The 19,915-nt window shown below is 38.2% G+C and overlaps 1 pseudogene; it reads left to right on the top strand.

Annotated features, from left to right (window-relative positions):
* The first annotated feature begins 9,369 nt into the window (after positions 1–9,369).
* On the top strand, positions 9,370–9,467 carry LOC138834345 (U6 spliceosomal RNA; annotated as a pseudogene).
* Positions 9,468–19,915: the final 10,448 nt, after the last annotated feature.

Genomic DNA, 19,915 nt, shown 5'->3' with positions numbered 1-19,915 from the left:
GATTTCCATTCAATGTTATGACTTTGCCTGCCTGCCTGTCTTCCTGGCTGCCTTTCTTTTTTTTACTTTTTGTCTTTCCTTTCTCTTCCTCCCTTTCTTTCTCTTCTTTCTTTTTTCTTTCTCTTTCTCCATTTCTTTCTCCTTATTTTCCTTCCTTCTCCCTCCCTTCCTCCCTCCCTTCTTCTTTCTTCTCTCTCTGTCTTCCTTCCTTCCTTCCTTCCTTCCTTCCTTCCTTCCTTCCTTCCTTCCTTCCTTCCTTCCTTCCTTCCTTCCTTCCTTCCTTCCTTCCTTCCTACCTTCCTGCCTTTCTTCCTTCCTTTCCTTTTTTTCTGTGCTAATACTGGGGCTTGAGCTCAGGGCTTCGTCTTCTTGCTTGGCTTTTTCTTTCTAAGCTAGTGCTCAACCACTTGAGTCTCACCTCTACTTCCAGCTTTTCTGCTGGTTATTTAGAGATAAATGTCTCAAGGATTTGGCTGCCTAGACTGGCTCCAAACCCTGATTCTCATATTATCAGCATTCTGAATAGCTAGGATTACAGGCTTAAACCACTAACCTATTTTGCTTTAGAAATAATTTGCCAGCTGGGCATAGTAATCTAACAGTTATAACTTTGAAGCCAACCCTGGCAAAAGTCCATGAGATTTTTTTTTATCTCCAATTCACCACCAAATATCCAGAATTGAACTGTTCAAGTGGTAGAACATTAGCTTGAGTGAAAAGCTAAGGGACAGCACCTAGGTGTTGAGTTAAAGCCCCAGGACCAGAACAACAACAAAAGATGAGATGAGATAATATGCATGATGTCCTCTAGCAAGGAGTCAGGAGGCTCTAGCAAGGAGGCTAAAGAGTGGAGGTCACCTGCTGATAGAGAGGCCCTGGAGTCCCCCTTACAAAGCCCTCAGCCTAGGAATCAGAGATGGCTCCGTAGGGACTGAGAGCCATCTTCTTCCTCATTAGATTATAGCCCACTTCAATGAACACCTTTATTCCAGTCTATCCTTCTCCCTGGCTTTGTGTGTGTGTGTGTGTGTGTGTGTGTGTGTGTGTGTGTGTGTGTGTGAGAGAGAGAGAGAGAGAGAGAGAGAGAGAGAGAGAGAGAGAGAGAGAGAGAGAGAGAGAGAGAGAGAGAGAGAGAGAGAGAGAGAGAGAGAGAGAGAGATAGCAGTGAAAAGTCTATTTCACAAAATGTAGGTCAAGCATGAAGAATACCTGACAGGAAGGCATTGTTCCTGCAGCCATTTCTGATCATGTAGGGCAGACATGACTAATCACTGTCATCACCGATTCCCACCATCACATCTCTCCTTTGTACCAGGTGGGGCTTTGCAGCTCTGGTAGAATTGATTTATCTGTCCTAGCATAAGCTACAAAAGCATAACTGTAGCCTAGCTGCAGAAGCTTTAGCCTTGGAGATTTTGGAATGTCTTACCACTTCAACAACCATTTGCTCATTTAACACACATACACATACACACACATTAAAAAAAAACTGTTATCTTTAGGTAGCTGAACAAAGAGGGTTTCAATTCAACATGTCTATGAGTACAATACATCTTGATCAATCCCACCTTTTCTATCCTTTCTCTCCTTCCCCTCAATTTTCCTAGTTCCATTTACACACATATACATTGACTATTATGATTGCATTTGTGTACCCTTCCTCTCTTCATTTGCCTGCCCCCTCATCCTAGATCTCATCATCCCAACATTAATATCTCAAGTTCTGGCTTGCTGGTATTCATTTTTGTAAGTTGTCCAAATCCTCCCTCCACCCCAGCCATACTTCAGTTAATACATGTGTGTGTATATATGCATATGACTCTTCAATAGAGATGTTTTAGAGTTGGGTGAGTGGATGGAGAGTTTGGTGATTCATTGGAGATCAGTCTCACAGACTTTCCTGCCCAGGCTGTCTTAGAACCTCGATCCTCAGATCTCAGCCTCCTGAGTCGTTTGGATTACAGGGTGTGAACCACTGGGACTGGCTTCATTGTCCCTTTTGGTTTTGTCATTGGCCCATGGTCCTTGAAATACATCCAGCCCAACCTTGATCTGCTGAGCTTTTCTTCTCATATAACACCTGTATGGCCAACTAATCTTAGGTTGCATACCTCTGGGGTCCAGGAGCTCATTTTTGCCCAGAATAGTACATTGTAGATGTACTATTGTAGATTTATCTTTGTTCTTGTGCTGGTAGTGAGGTTTGAACTCAAAGCGTCACACCCTTGCTTAGCTATTTCCACTCCACTTCCTGCTTTTATTACTGAGATGAACTGGAGATAAGAATCCCCTCAGGATTAGGAATGTGGCTTAGTGTTAGAGTGCTTGCCTAACATTAATGGAGCCCTGGGTTTGATTCCCTACTACCACGTACACAGAAAAAGCTGGAAGTGGCACTGTGGCTCAAGTGGTAGAGCACTGGTCTTGTGCACAGAGATGCTCAGGGACAGAGCCCAGGCCCTGAGTTCAAACCCCCAAGACCAGAAAAAAACAATCCTTCAGATTTGTCTGTACCCTGGCTGCCTTTGAACCATGATCCTCATATCTCAGCCTCTTGTGTAGCTAGGATTCTGGGCATCAAATACCAGCACACCAGCTTAGAGAGTACTTTAAACATAATCACCAAGCCCAGGCTTTCAGAAGTGTCTCATATTTAAAATAAATTACCTGTCTTGGTATCATTATTCATTGCTGAAATGATTTATATACCAATTGCATGAGGAGTATATTTCTACTGTTTCTCATAAATATTATGGATCAATTAGCTCCTTGGTACTTTTCCCCCACCTCATATGAATGGAAAGGGCCAGGCTAGGCTATCTCTTCCAATATTGTAGGTGCAGGAGAAGTGGATACCTCAGCATTCTATCTTCTGCCAGACCTGGGTCATTAGTTGTTCATCCTGGCTTAGGTGGCCCTGCTGCCCTGCCCATGGTCTTGTCTCTGAGCCTGCTACTCCTGCTACTTAGTCTATTTGCAATGGTTATTAGACATCTTCATGACAGAGGATGCTGTAGCTTGGCACATAATTCACAGATAAAGATGTAAACCTGAGCTGGGGGATGGTAGCTCAGGCCTGTAATCCTATCTATTCAGGAGACTGAGATCTGAGGATCATGATTCAAAGCCAGCCCACACAGAAAAATCCCTGTGAGAATCTTCTCTCCAATTAACTACTCAAAAACCAGAAGTGTAGCTGTGGCTCAAAGAGGTAGAGCAGTAGTCTTGAGCAAAAGAGCTCAGGCACAACTCCCAGGCCTTGAGTTCATGTCCCACAGCCATCAAAAAAAATAAAACCAAAACAACAACAACATAACAACAAAAAACAGAATCAAATCTGAAAGTATAGGTCTCAGGTTGATATTGATAGGCTTAGAATAGCGAGAACCTTCATAGTGCGTTATTAAACAAGAATTCACTCCAAAACATTAGCCAAGAGTAGCCATTGGCTTACTAAATGAGACATTCAAATTGCCCGCCCTCCCTTCCTCCCTCGCCTCCTTCCTTCCTTCCTTCTTTCCTAACTTCCTTCCTTTCTCTTTCTTTTTTGGTGCCAGTTCTAGGGCTTAAACTCAGGGCCTGAGCACTGTCCCTGAGCATGTTTTATTATTGTTAATAAATTTTTTTATTGTGAAGATACCATACACAGGGGATACAATTACAAGAGCAAGGTAATGAGTACATGTCTTACCAAGCATTGTTGCCTCCTCCTTTGTTTCCCCACACCATCCCTGCCCTCCCATCTTCTCTCCCTGTCCACCCCTTCTCCAGCCAAAGTTGTAAAGTTCATTTTCAACATAACATCTTGTACATCTCATTGTTGCAATGGGTCAGCCTTATACCTAATTAAACAATTTTTTTCCTTCCCCTCCTCAAATTATACCAATATCAAATACAGTGAAAGCAAGGGTTATACTGTGGGGGAGGTACATACAAAGCAACAAAGAAATCATCTTATAAATATGTTAGAAACAATAGCAAGAAAGAAAAACTACTTGAGTCACTATCTTGGGGTTCATTTTGCCTAACATCAACTTATCTGACCATTACTGCTTGTCTCAGACATATACTAGTTATTGCAAATAAGAGAAACCATGGAACTTATGTTTCTTTGGGCCTGGCTTACTTCATTTCATATAATTGTTTCCAAGTCTTCCCATTTCCTAACAAAAGGGGAGATGTCATTCTTTTTAGTGGAGGCATAGAATTTCATTGTGTATATACAACATTTTCTTGATCCATTCATTTACTGAGGTGCATCTAGGTTGGTTCCATATTCATAGTTGTGCTGATAGCTTTAGTATGGTCTAGTTTGGGATCATTTGTATAAATGCACAAAAGTGGGATTGCTGGGTCATAGGGGAGCTCTATGTGGAATCTTTTGAGGAACCTCCATACTACTTTCCAAAGTGGTTGAACAAGTTTACACTCCCACCAACAATGCAGTAGGGTACCCTTCAGTCCACATCCCCTCCAGCATCTGTTGTTATTAGAATTTTTAATTATAGCCATTCTAACTGGAGTGAGGTGGTATCTCAATGTTGTTTCGATTTGCATCTCTTTTATGGCTAGGGAAGTTGAGCATTTCTTCATGTGTGTATTGGCCATCCTTCTTTCCTCTTCAGAGAAGTTTCTCTGTAAGTCTTTAGCCCATTGATTTATTGGGCAGTTGTTTATTTGAGGATTTGTTGTTGGGGGATTTAATTTTTTGAGTTCCAGATATATTTTAGATATGAGACCCTTGTCAATTGTATGGCTAGTAAAGATCTTCTCCCAATCCGTGGTCTTTCTATTGATCTTGCTAGCTATGTCCTTTGCCAAACAGAAGCTCTGAAATTTCATGCAATCGCATTTGTACAACCTTTCTTTGATTTGTTGTGTTTCTGTGTCTCTATTAAGAAATTTTCTGCCTGTGCCAAGGTGACCTACAGTTTCTCCTATTCCGTCCTGTAATGTTTTCAGAGTGTCTTCTTTGACTTCGTGGTCTTTGATCCAGTTGGAGTTGATTCTGGTGCAGTGTGATATAGAAGGATCTAGCTTTAGTTTTCTACTAGTTATTAACCAATTTTGCCAGCACCATTTACTGAGGAAGCTGTACTTCCATTCTATTATTTTAGCTCCCTTATCGAAGATTAGATGACTATAGATCTGTGGGTTCATTTCTGGGTTTTCAATTCTATTCCATTGGTCCTGATGTCTGTTCTTGTGCCAGTACCAAGCTGTTTTGATTACTATGGCTTTGTAGTTGAGTTTGAAATTTGCTATTGTTATTCCTCCAGAACTGTTCTTTCTTTTTATTCGGGGACTTTCATTGTGTTCCATATGAATTTTTGGATTGCCTCTTCTATTTCCTTGAAGAATGAGGTATCACATTGAATTTGTAGATAGCCTTGGGAAGTATTGCCATTTTCACAATGTTGATCCTTTCAATCCAGGCACATGGGAGGTTTTCCCACTTTCTTAGTTCTGTTTTGATTTCCTTTTTCAGGTTTTAAATGTTTTCATCATAGAGATCCTTCAGTTCCCTGAAGACTTTTGCTCAAGGCTGGCACTCTACCACTCGTTCAAAATAAGGGTCTCATAGATTGGTCTTGTCCTTGCTCAGGTTGGCTTTGAACCATTATTCTCAGATCTTGGCCTCCTGAAGAGCTAGGATGACAGGAACTACCAGCCAGCCCTTTCTTTCATTTTTTCTTTTGTTTTCTCTTTTTTTTTTGATGATACTAGGGTTTGAACTATTGCTGATCAGTTATGAAGTGCGGTATTAATGTTGGGCAAATGCTTGAAAGGGTTACCAATAGTTTGGTGGGCATATTGGGAGAATTCACAGGAAAGATGTTATCTATAAGGAAGCTTTATGTATTCAGATACGTGTGTGTGCATGTGGTGTGTGTGTGTGTGTGTGTGTGTGTGTGTGTGTGTGTGTGTGTGTGTGTGTATGTGTGTGTGTGTGTGTTTGTGCATATGTGCTTGTCCTGGGGCTGGAACTTAGGGTCTGCATACTGTCCTTGATCATTTTTGCTCAAGACTAGCATTCTACCACTTTGACCCACAGCTCCACTTTTGGTTTTCTGGTGGTTCATTGCAGATAAGAGTCTCACAGACTTTCCTACCTGGGTTGGCTTTGAACCATGATCCTCAGATCTCAGCCTCTTTAATAGCCAGGATTACAGGCATGAGCCACTGGTACCTGGCACTATAAAATGTTCATGAGGTTAATAATGGACAGTTGACAGATGGAACTAAAGCAGAGAATGATCTCTGAGGGGGGAAATGAGGTACCTGGTTGGTTCTCCAATTATATTTGTGGGAATGAACTCCACCCTGCTGGAATGGTAGCTCTAGATGGCCCCTTCTCCTCCTGATGCCAGACATTGAAATGGATTTGTCTCCGTGTTTACAGACTTACATCTTGCAAAGCCCAGGAAAAGTACAGCCAGTCTTTTCACCTTGTGCTATCATTTGAAGGCCAGGGAAGAAATAAACTTCTCCCACGATGCCAATAATGATGACACTCAAGATTGTGGTTGGTGAATATGTTCCGTTTGCAATGTGGCACTATAAATTATCCTGCACCAGGCCCCATGGCATGGCAGTGGCTCACGTGGCACAGTCTGTCTGTCTGTCTTTCTGTCTGTCTTTCTCTGGAGGAACAAGAATAGCAATGTAGAACTTCAGAGAACCTCAGATTTAGAAGGGCACCCTCTGGGACCCAGATCCTTCTCTCACCAGAGGAGGGAAACTGAGGCTCTGGGAGCCAGCAACGTATGCCACTGACATAGAATCATGACATCCCAGTGATTGGAATGTAAGTCTTCGAATTCAGTTCTTTCCTTGTAATATTTTTTTTTTACTTCTGCCTTGCTTCTTTCACTATATTTGTTCTGAATGTTTTGGAATTGTCTCTTTTTTATATTTTTGGTCACTCATGGTGCTTGGACTCTGGGCCTGGGCGATGTCCCTAAGCTCTTCAGTTCAAGGCCATTGCTCTTCTACTTGAGCCACAGTGCCACTTTTGGTTTTCTGGTGGTTAAATGAAGATAAGAGTTTCACAGACCTTCCTTCCTGGGCTGGCTTTGAACTGCAATCCTCATATCTCAGCCTCCTGAGTAGCTAGGATGACAGGCATGAGCCACCAGTGCCTGGCTGGAATTGTCTTTAAGTCATTGTATAATGGAGTTGTCATGTAACAAAGCAGTTGATGAATTCAATATGTCTTGGTCCATGTCACTCCTTTCAAAATTCTCACCCATTCCTCTCCTCCCCTCATTCATTTTCATTTTGTAGGAAATACATAGGATTCTTGACTGTTTTCTCCTCTTTCATTCATTTACTCATTTCTCCTTGACCCTACTCTACTCCTTTTGAGTACCTGATTCCTGTTGTTTATTTTTATTTTGTTGAACTTTCCCTTTCTAAGGAATTACACAATATTTGAGATGACATTTGAGTTTACTGTATTTCAGTGAATGTATCTGCATATACCTGCACACCAACCAATGTATTTACTTATGAATGTATCAACTATCTAGATTCCACTTAGAAAGGAAACATGTATCCTTTGTTTCTCTGGGTCCTTGTGATTCTTTTTTTCCTGCCTCACTCATATTTGCTCGTTTTCCTTTGATGTAAAGAATTTTTAATTTAGCTTTTATGCTCAAAGCTAGTACTGTATCACTTTGAGCCACAGCTCCACTTGCAACTTTTTTGATGGTTCATTGGAGATAAGAGGCTCATGGACTTTCCTGCCCAGGGTGGGCTATGAATTGCAATTTTCAGATCTCATCTTTCTGAGTAGCTAGAATTACAAGTGTGAGCCACCACTGCCTGGCCACAAGTAGAACTTTATTAGCCATGGAGCTGGTATTTACAAGACACTGGGGGTGAGGAAGACACTAGCTAAACCAATCTAATGCAATGCTTACTGCAGGCTAGCTAGACTGGTAGGATATCACATAGACTTAGATCTCAGCCTCCTGAGTAACTAGGATTACAGGTGTGAGTCACCAGCACCTGGCTCCTTCAGGAATTTCACTGCTTTCACTACCTTTTAGCTCAGACTTTCCCTTTCTGATTCCTTGATCCTGAAATCTTCCTGATGGTATATTTATATCATTGCTCTAACAATATTGTTCTATAATTTCCCATGTTATGGTAACATAATCAGAAATTATGATATTAACTAAAACCTGTTATTATGTTAATGATTTATTCGTCTTTTCTTCAAATGTACAGTTCTCTAAGTTCAGAGCAAATGCCATGTAGATCACCCTCGCTTGACACAGGCTCTGCCACATAATAGGTGATCAATAAATACATGCTGGATGAGTATCTTGCCCATGTAATTGTAACCCCTCTGTACAGTATGTTCACAAAAAATAAAAATTAAAAAAAAAAGAAATGCAGGCATTGGCTTTGGTGTTGGATGACCTACAATTGCTCCTTTCTGACTCAGTTTACCTCACTAAAGATCAGACTCCCCGTCCTTCCTGCCTCACAGATCTTGCTGTGAGGATCAAAACTGTTTCTATCATGAAGGTTTGAGAACTTTCAAAAAAAAGCTCAGTGTGAGTGCTCAAGGTGAGGAATTCTTATCTTGTTCCTGTGCTTACTTGGGCTGCCTGAGGGACTGCAATATTTCCTGATTTCTTGTCAGACTTCAGAGAAAGGGTCCCTCCCCTCAAGCCCATCACCCCCACCTTGAAGAAACCAATTCAAGTTTGTTCCAGAGAATTGTTGAGAAGGATCATTATGATGCTCTTCCTCCTCCTCCTCTCCCTCCCTGCCTGTCCTACTTTGGCAGGATTGTGTCACAATATCACCAGAGGATTGTGTCACAATATCACCAGCTCTGCGACAAACTATATGCTTTAATATCCACTACACTTTTAACACTTTTTTAGCTCTCTAATTTTTTCTTCATCTCTTCCTGTCTTGGTTTATTGGGAAAATATAAAGGTGAATTGCTGATAAAATTGTAGGTTTGGTTAGAATTCTTAGGTGACTTCATTTATTAAATAATCATCAGTGAAAACATAGTAATGGTGGGAAGAGAGCAAAGAAGACTGGTTTATATTATTTTAGGGATGGGCATCTGCAAAGTGAACAAGTGCTCCCATGGGCCACAGCCTTAACAGTTTTGCTGTTACTTATTCTCTTGTAAACTATAATCAAATACATATTAGTAATTACATTAATATATAACAATGTAATATATAATATGGCATAATTACATTTATTAGAGATTATATTTACTTGATTATATTTGTTGTAGAATCCATTGCTGCATATTGTAGAAACAGTAAAGAAGGGCTGGCTAGAGCATCAACATTCTGAAGGCAATAGAAAGCAATATCAAGTACTTGCTACAGCAACATATACTGTATACTAAAATTGAAATGATGCAGAGATTAGCATGTATCCTGTATAAGGATGACAAACAAATTGCTGAAGCATTCCATTTTTTAAAATATTCCAAATGTATGGCTATATGGCAAGAAAAGGAATAATCATATATGTAGAGCCAAACTCTCAATTTCTAGAAGTCTGGGACCACTTAGAATATAAAGAAATGCCTATATATACTTTAATATCTCCTAAGAGATTATTGTTTGTCTCCTTAGTCCATATGTAAGGAACTCATTTAGTGTGCATAGCAGTTTTGTATTTGTAGGAGATATTGTGAGATATTTAACAGAGCCTGAAGTAAACCTACTGAGGTGTAAAGGTAAGGAGAAGTGATACTATGTCTTAGGATAATAAAGATTTGTTATTGTTTCTGTATTGGTGGAGGTGACAATGGATGGGGTGGGACAATTGGGGTTGAGGTCAGAGTGGAGGCAGAGATTTCTTTCCAGGAGAGGGCAGTTGAACACCTGGCTGATGGTGGGGGTGATAAAGGCATAGGCTGAAAAAAATGAGCCACAGGAATGTTGATGGCTGTGGGAGCACTGAGGAAAGGAAGAAGCTGGAAATAACTTTTAGGTCTATACTTTAGAGCAGTGAGTCTTCCTTTGCCACATGAGTTTGAGGCATACAGAAAAGGAAAGAAATTACCATAGTATTGAATATGTTCTACAAAGATAAAAATAACAGTTAACATCAAACTACAGCAGCATTCATCATATTCACAAATCCATTTTGTCTTCCTAGGTACCGAACTATATTTTCAGTCCTTTCTTGGAGCAAGGTAAAATAATATGGTTAATTTCTAGACAAAAGCACATAGGTGTAAATGGTATATGCTATTTCCAGCTCAATCCATAAAATCCTCTTATTTTATTCCCCAGCATCTGTTCTGTGGCAAAGTTGGAAACTACATATTCCAAAGGTTAAACTGCAATATGGAAGAATCTTGTCTCTGTAAGTCAACATTTAGATGAATGAGAGCTTTCCTGAATGGCTATGTAACCAACTGAACTATGACTTAAAGTACAAATTAATCTTTATTATTTTAACCATGATGAATATAGTGTGTGTTTAACCAGAATAGCCAGTGACACAAATACTTTGTATTAAACAATTTTATGTTTAATGTAGCATCTGTTTAATGGATGGGATAGCCCTAAAATCAAACTTCATTTACACTCTGCCTGGAATAACCCGTGATATCACGGGTTATTTTTCCAATAGAATTTTAGAATATTTTCCTGTTTACTCTCTTATTTTGCCATCTTAGTTGGTAAATTCTGGTGGTTAGATTTTAAACTAGAAAACTTCATGGTGTATTTTGGCTATTACTTTCTTATTTGAAAAAATCCTTTAACAGGTAAAAGAGGCTTGAAATATAGAACTTATTTCACAATATCTTGTCTGATATACTACTGGGTGTGTTAACAAATATAGTTTAGAGCCTCTCTTATTTTTTCTTTATTTGACAGCCAGTAAATTTTCTGGTACTGTTACATCTATGACTTCATAAATTGGAAATGTGGTAAGAAAGAGAAAAACATTATGACTTAGGAACTCATTCTGCAACAAGATTTTCACCCAAGGTTTCATTGGAATTATGGTCTATATGTAGAATCTGCCTTTATGGTTTAATGTTGAAATCTGAAGTGAAAGAATTAACTATGAGTGTACTTTTGAAACCTCATTATTTTCATTATAGATTGAGTAATACCAGGCAACATTCTGATTATAGAAACTAGGTAGAAGTTATGTCTATAAACTAGATTGCTAACCTTAGTTTATGTCACTTTGTGTTTCCATTGAATGAAATTTTGGTGTGCTGGAAAGTGGCAGCTAAGATACAGCTTAAACATTTTTCCAATATGAATCTGTATTACATTTGTGATTTTTGTGCTAGTGGATATTGAAACTGGTATCTTAAGCATGCTAGATAAGCATTGTCATTAAGCTATATCTCTAATCCTTTATTTATATATAGATATATAGATAAATGAACATTTAAAACAGAAGCAACACAGAAGAGTATAAAAGTGAAGTGCATCTCAAAACCTACCAAGAAAGAATTGTTAAAATTCTGAAGCAGATTTTTATGCCTTCTTTATTTCCATACACAAAATAGTCCTCAGACATAGATACAAACACACATATAAATGGAATCAAAATACAGATTTTTGTAATTTACAATTTTACTCACAAGCCTGAAATGTGATTGTCTCATGTCAGTAAATAAGAATCACTTTAAAAACTCTATGAAATAATCTTTTATAGAAAATACTATAACTAGTGTGGAACACTGAGGTTTCTAGTTTTCACCATTGTGAGAAATACTGCCATTAACTAATTTGTATATGTTTGGGTTTTTGTGAGTAGTGTAAATTACTATGGTGAATTTGCTTGGAGGGAGGCAAACACATTTAATATTTCTAAATTTAATAGTATTTGAAAGAGTGTACCTATTATGGCCAATGAATAGGAAAGGCAGTAGAGAGGATAGTGCCTACCATTATAGAAACTGAAATGAAGAAGTTCATGATCCTCTTTCATGATAAGTGAAAATTACCTGAAATAAATGATTGAATTTGTGCTGTTTCTAAAAGATATTCTGACTACTGAATTCCAATGTCAGACAAGATTTCCTGATACACAGGAAATTAAACTAATATGTAAATGTAGTGTAGTAGAAAGACAAGAAAAAATTTTGTTGGAGTAGGATAACTGCATAACTTGTTTACATTCAGTCCTCTTCTCTTATTCTGAGATGATCTTGTGGAATCTGAGATTACACCTGAGGTACTATTAGGATTTGTGCGGTTCTCCGTGAGTTCCTCACATATTGTATCTGATTGACTCATTGTTGTTTTATTTCCATGTGATGAAGCTAGTAGCCTTTACTTTTTCATTTCCTTCTCTTCTTTCTTCTGCCTGTGTTAACTGAAAAATACTCTGAAATGTTGACTCAGAATTTGGAGGAGAGTTAAGTTTGAGAAACTAGGTTGGAGAGTCTTTATGATAGCAGCATTGATAACAACAAAAACAAATTAGAGAACTAAGGGATCATCACTGGTTTGTCTTTTGCTTTCTGAAGGTTTGATGTGTAACACCTCTGCATTGGGTAATGTGATTTTTAGATCCAGGCTCTCTCTTTTGTGGCTTCCAGGGTTGTATTCTAAAATGCCTCAGCTCAGAAGAGAGACACATTTTCTATTGCTTATAATTTGTTCTGCATTCAGTCCATGTTCACATGATATCAGCCTTATTACATGGAAACAGGAAAACTGAGTCAGCACAAAGATAGTAAGTACAACTGTATGTAGAAATAAGGCCAGGAGTCCTTTCATATCTCTATGGCTAACTGGTGTGTGAACTTGAAAAGATTGTCAATGATTTAGTACCTTAGCTTTCATGTTTATAAAATAAAGATAAGAATATGTCTTTTTACAAAAGATTATTTCATAGTTTTTAAAAGTGATTCTTATTTCCTGACATGAAACAGTTGCATTTCAGGTTGTTGAATAAGTGACTATATGTAAAGGCCCATAGCATATTCTTTTTTTGGGGGGGACAGGGGATCTGATCATGAGGCCTGACCTCTGTGCCTGGGTGCTGTCCCTCAGTTTTTCAGCTCAAGGCTAGCGCTCTACCACTTGGGCCACAGCACCTCTTCTGGCTTTTTTTCTTTTTGCTTATGTGGTGCTGAGGAATCGAACCCAGGGCCTCATGCATGCAAGGCGAGCGCTATACCATTGAGCCACCATCCCAGCCCCCATAGCATATTGTTAAGAAGTGAACCCAGGTGCTGGTGGCTCACATGTATAAGCTTAGCTACTCAAGTGGTTCAGTCTAAGAATCGTGCGGTTTGGAATAGAAAAAACAGTGAGATTCTTACCTTCAACTAATCAGAAAAATGTTGGAAGTGAAGGTATGGTAAACTGAGACCTTCAGAATTCCAAGCCATGAGTTGAAGCTCAGTTCTAGCACAGGAAACAAAAGAGATAGCTACTAGTATTAGTGGTAGTTGCACTGGGAATAGAATCATCAGTCAAGGCTATTGACATAAAAATACAGAGAATACCTTTAATTTGAGAGAATCAGCTTACTTTCAATAAAGTTGAAAATGTAACACTTCATGAAGAAAAATGCATTTGTGTAGGGTCCTAAAAATGTGCTCCTTTCTCACTAAATCTGTGAAGAAAAATGTAATTTGCAGAACAGGGTACCAGAGGGAATAAGGCTTTGCTAAAGAAATTTGGTGAATTTTGACCTGAAATGCAGTGCCAATTAAGGCAAATAGCAAGCTGATAAAAATTACAAATGAGGGCTAGGCAGGGACTGGCTAAGTATTGAGTGCTTGTTTAACAATTACAAGAGGTTAATCCCAGCATCACTCACACAAAAATTACAATTGAGCAGTGTATGATTTATAAATAAATGACTGTGGTCCTTGTTTTGCAATATGGGGAATGTGCTGTTCACATGGGAGAGAATCTTGCCCAGGCCAGTGAGGAGCTGTTCAAAATTTGAACTCCCCTATCCTGAACAGGGAAGTGAAGAAGCTTTGAAGGGGGAGTTTATACTTTTCTGACACTTGTAAGTACATGGATAGATTTATTTCTACTTCCTCTAAGGGAGAACTTCTCTTAGCTCATTTGTCAGGACATAAGAAGTTAGAAATTACCCTGCTTATGGAACCAGACTTATTCTCACTTTTTATTTACTTCAGAGCCCAGTTTCTGACATTTGTATTTGCTTTTTATTTGAGGGCTTGTGAAATCTTACCTCTTTGGTTTGCTTGACTTAATCGCCCATTTTAGATCATGGATCTGCTTTTTTTCCCCTGAATTCAAGGCTTCCTGTGGAAGTTGACTCCTGCCTCATGGAACCTCTAGCCAAACAAAGCCCTGGATTCTCTTTTCAGCTTGATCCCAGGGGACCCTCAAGCAATGGAACTTTGGGATAATCTGTAAGAGTGAATATGGGGACAGACCAACTGTATTCCAAATTTGTGTTTGTCAGTGAGTACTTGAGTGACCTCATATAGGACACTCAGTGTATGTATGTCTCAGACTGTCTTACTTGAAAATTGGTGATAATAATCATAGTATCAGCCTCATGAGGTTATTGTTAGGGTTAAATTGAGTAAAACTATGTCTAGAAAATCACTTCTTAATAATGTTAATGTGTTACAATTTATTATCTACTGTAGGAGGTTCCTGTGGGCATAGGAAGAGCAACATTAATTTGACCTAGCGGAGCAAAGAAGACCTTCAAAGAGGTAATGATCTTTGAACATAATTTTGATCAACAGATCATTTCCTAATGGATGCATTGAAGGCAAGGCAATCCAAAAAGAGAGAAAGTTGATGAAATGGTTCAGGTATGAAAAAATTAAGAAGTGTATTATGTGTGGGGCTCTGGATGAATTGTGGAAATGGAGTGAGGATGGAGAAGTTAGGGCAAATGATGTAGCTGAAGAGGGGTGGGACAAAGGGAAATTGGGAAGGACTTTCAGGTTAAACCAGTGATTTGTAGTTTAGTTCTGGGGAAGCAGGATGCTAGTGACATTATTTAGGGAAATGACTATCATCAGGTTTGTAAGGTTCCTCTGGTTATAGTGTGAATGATCGATTGCATTGAGCTTGAATGTTGAGGAGGAGTCACATTTAAGAAGTTATTTCATTTACTCATGGAGAGAAATTAATGTGAGTTTTATACAGTGGGCCATTAATATCAACTATGCTTCCTTTCCTTTGTTGTGGTGATAATTGCAATTCTCATACATTGCTTTTGTTCCACGTAGTCATTAGTCATTAGTCGACTTGAAAACCTTTATGCAAGCAAAGGATTTTAAAGTGTTGAAATGTATTTGACATGGTACTGAAGCTTTAATTGTGGCTATGATTCAAATCACCCCAGAATTAGGTCCATCCTTTGCTTTACTTGTCCCACCATTAGTAGTATCCCTGGGTGAGTGACCTCTTGTCATTTTTCTGCATGTGTTGGTTGGATTTAGACAGATTTCATTAAACATTTAGTTTTATTTGGTTTGCTTCAAGTTAAAGTCCAAAAGAACTCTGGATGTTTGCTCCTTCCCTCCCTCTTCAGCTAACCTATGATTATTGTTCTCAAGTGGATCCTTCTTTCACACATAGAGTCATTTAAAGAATTTCACCATCTTGGGGCTGCGAAGGTGGCTCAGTGGTAGAGTGCTTGTCTTGCATGCCTGAGGCCCTGGTTCGATTCCTCAGTACCACATAAGCAAAAAGAAATAAGCCAGTGGCACTATGGCTCAAGTGCTAGAGCGCTAGCCTTGAGCTGAAGAGTTGAGGGACAGCGCCCAGCTGTCCCTCAAAAAATTAAAGAAAGAATTTTACCATCTTTTGGTCTAACTCAGAGTTTGAGTCTATCAGTCTATCAAAAACTTTGTACAAGCTCTAAACAAGTCTGGAATTTGAAGTCACATTTCCTGTATAAACATTTTCTTTATTTATAAACTCATTCTTCTTTGCTGTGTACTTCTGAAAAAATAGCATTAGCTATCTATGGTTTTAGAAGTTCCTTTTCTTTTTCAGAACAATAGGAAAAAACTACAAATAATAAAACAAAATAATCTGTAACAGAGACTCTTTTTTTAATAAAAAGGAAAAACCCTCATTTCAGAGAGGTAAGATTGGTCAAGCATTTTAGGTAATGAGAATGGGAATTTTTCTTAGCCAAACAGAAATGAGGGTTTTAGTGCTTTTAAGGGACCTCCAAAAAGTACTGGTGACTCCTCTTTGTTGTGATGTCTTTTCTGAGACTCTCCGAATATGTTAGAAAGATCCAAGTAATTAATGATCTTCAGTGTCTCAGATGATAAGGATTATCACTAAACTTTCTTTTTCCCACCTATATTGCCAGCTTCTTTTAGAAAAAGTATGTGCATCTAGTGTTTAGAGGATCTTAAAGGAACAGGAGGGATTTCTTCACAAATCTGGACAAATGTAACATATGAATACAAAGCTCTATATAATAGTACTGGGATAAATGTATAACTAAAGTAAAGAAGTAAAACTTTCCCCACGTGTTCTGTAGGTCAGTGAAATGTTAATGAATGTTCAGGCTAGTATGTGGAAAGATTATATGCTTAGGTGAGTTAGGGAATGTTGTACCCAACTTAAACAGAAAGTTAATGAGGATTATAGATAAAGAGGATTATAGATACCCAAAAGGAATAGATTTTCTGCTTATTTGATCACACAATGTTTTTCATGGGGTAGGTCAGAGGACGAGATGCTCCTCATTTAGAGCACTAAGAAAAAGTTTGAGTACATAAAACTAAAATGTTTTAAAATTAGAAATTAAGAGTTTTCAGGCATAAATTCTAGTTGAAACCAAATGCAGTGGGATACTGCAAAGCCATTGAAATTCAGGTTATTTTTGAGACATAAAAAATGAATATTCTTGGGCTGGGAAAGTGGCTTAGTGATAGAGGGCTTGCCTTGCATGCCTGAGGCCCTGGGTTCATTTCCTCAGCACCACATAAGCAAAAAGAAAAAAGCTGGATGTAGCACTGTGGCTCAAGTGGTAGAGTGCTAGCTTTGAGCTTTAGAGCTGAGGGACAGTGCCCAGGCCCAGAGTTCAGGCCCCCCGACTGGACCACCCCCAAATGAGTATTCTTGAGGGACTTACTGGCTCTGAATTGCTGCGGGTGGCTTCAGGATATATTGTATTCTGACTCTTCCCATCACACTTAAACTAGACCTTACTTGCTTGGCACAGAGCCTGAAGACTTCATGCTGGTTGTTGAGTATTTATCCACGACTTCTAGAACCTAACCAAAAATTATATGTGTCTTCTGAAGTTGCACATGACATTGTAATCACTAATATTATTTACATGATGAAGTTAATCATAGAACTAATTTTATTGCTGTATATGACTTACTCTGACTTACTCTGCTAATTCATAGATTAATTCAAAAGAAAGTGTACATTTTTGTTAGATTAACAAAATGTGACAAATTTTAATTTAGAATTTCAAAGGCTAATAGTCTTTTTATTAAGATCCATAGCAGTTAAAAGCTACTTATTATTGTATTTTTAAAAATAATATTTTTGACATATATAATGGACTTTTAGAAAAGGCAAAAAACACAGAAAACATGTTTTCTAACACACACACACACACACACACACACACACACGCACACACACGGACAGACGCTTTACCTATTTATGCAAATCCAACTCAGTAAGTTTCAACAGTGACTTACTTTTATTTTTAATGCTGGATTACGGAATTTGAATTTCGAGAAATTTGAACAGGCTGAAATGAATAAATTTTGTAGAGGTAAATGTTATTTTCTCCACTTAGAACTGTTAACTATCTCACTCACTCTGGAGCAGAATAATTTTACTTAGCACTGAGTATCAAAATATCCTGGGCTTATCCATTAAGTAAATGTGCACTCAATTTACAAAAATGAACCTAATAGGTCAAAGGGATGGCCTCAGGTTCAACCCAACAATAGCTTTTAATGAAGAAGTATAAGGCTGTCTCAGAATATTCAGAAGAATGAAACCAAGATAGGAAGGAATTTCCAATTGTGCTATAGGAAAAGAAGCTAAAATTTTATGTTTTCTGAAACTTTAGGAAAACAAAGTTATGGAACACTATATCCGCTTTTAGGTATATAGCTTCAAATAGTAAGGTTCAATCGGTAGGTAGAAGCTCTCAGGGAATAGATTATATAGCACTTTCAAAATAGTCTGACACAAGAAAATTTAGGAAGTAATTAGGTTGGCAAAAGATTGGAGACTTCCCTGATATTATTGCTTCCATAGTGTTTAGTTTGATTTTAGGAAAATGTATTGAACATCTATAACATCTCTTCTAAATTTATTATTATAGGTTCTTAAGGCTAGAATTAGGTGCATTAACCAATAGTTTTAATTACGTGACAATCAAAGGACAAGGGAAAATTTTGGAAAGAACTTGGAAATAGTACTGAGGAGAAATGAAACAAAAATATCATTAAGACGAGTTTTAAGAGTTTTCTTGAGCATGATCTGACTTTGCTGTGGACTTTTCTTGAGAGCTATTTGCTTAGTTTATGGATATCCACCAATGTGCAGCCATGGGTAAGGTTTTGAGGATAGTTGTGTTTTTACTGGGATACATGAAGAAAAGTCTTAACTATAGGACTGTTAACACCATCTCTCATTTGTGTAGGCATCCTACGTGCCTTCTATATATAACACCTAGGATATTATAGTAGTGAAATAATTCAATGAGACTGTAAGCATTTGTTTTATGCCAGCAAAGTTCTACACTGAAATTGGCTTTGTCTTCTAGAGTAGTGTAGACAATAGTTTCCACTCATAAGTTTTTTTTTTTTGGGGGGGGGTGTCTGGTTGTGGGACTGAACTCTGGGCCTGGGTGCTGTCCCTCAGGTCTTCAGCTCAAGGCTAGCACTCTACTACTTGAGCCACAGCGCCACTTCTGGCTTTTTTTCTTTTTGCTTATGTGGTGCTGAGGAATTGAACCCAGGGCCTCATGTATGCAAGGCAAGTGCTCTACCACGGAGCCATCTTCCCAGCCCCTTCACTCATAATATCTTTGAGGTTGATTATTAATTCAAGTTTCATTAATCAGTCATTCTAAAAGGAAGGATTTTCTTTCCTCAATTGAGATATGTCACAGTGCTCTAATTTACTTGTTTTTTTTATTAACTTGTGAAGAAAGAGGGCAAACAAATGCATCAATATTAGTTTCAATAGTTCAACATTTATTAAACTGGTTGCATTAATTTATATTCATTAATAGCAAATACTTTTATTGCAAACTACGCATTTTCTAATTACGAATCTGAGGTTAATATGATACTTAGTATTTAGGTTGGGTTTTTAAAATTTATTAACTGCTTAATTCATCCCTATTCTCTGGCTAATGTACAGTTGTCTTTCAAAGGGTTTAGAAACAGAGGGAAGCTGTGACTGCTTTCTATGGAGGGACAGTAGTCACTCACCTACTTAGAACTTTGAATAGAACTGATTTCTATTGTGGTTGGAACAGTGTTGGCCTTTGATGCTGACGTTACTCTGGCCTTTGGAGATCATGTTAAGTGAGGTAAGGCAAGCACAAAAAAGCAAATACTGCATAATTTCACTCATGCTAGGACTTAAATTCTCAAAAATTGAAAATAGAACAGTGATTTTATAAGAGATAGAAGTTAGGAATGGGAATGGAGAGATGGCCAGTATGTACAGAGTTATAACTTGTAGTGTTTATGGCAGAGTGACTACGAAAATATATACTTCATGGCAATGAGAGGAGTTTAAATGCTTTAACAGAAAGAAAGCATAACTATTTGAGGAGATAGAGGTACTCTCATTGTTGGCATACAGAAAAGCCACTGACTTTTGAGGGTTAATTTTATATACCTTGCTACTTTGCCAAAGTTTCAGATCAGCTCGAATAACTTGGGGGTGGAGTCTAGGGGATTCTTTAAATACAAGATCATGTC

This window comes from Dipodomys merriami, unplaced genomic scaffold (assembly GCF_024711535.1).
Source record: "Dipodomys merriami isolate MVZ:Mamm:240054 unplaced genomic scaffold, mDipMer1.0.p SCAF_212, whole genome shotgun sequence".
In the NCBI taxonomy this organism is placed as follows: Eukaryota; Metazoa; Chordata; class Mammalia; order Rodentia; family Heteromyidae; genus Dipodomys; species Dipodomys merriami.
The sequence above is the reverse complement of the archived record's forward strand: the minus strand, read 5'-3'. Positions and strand labels throughout refer to the sequence as shown.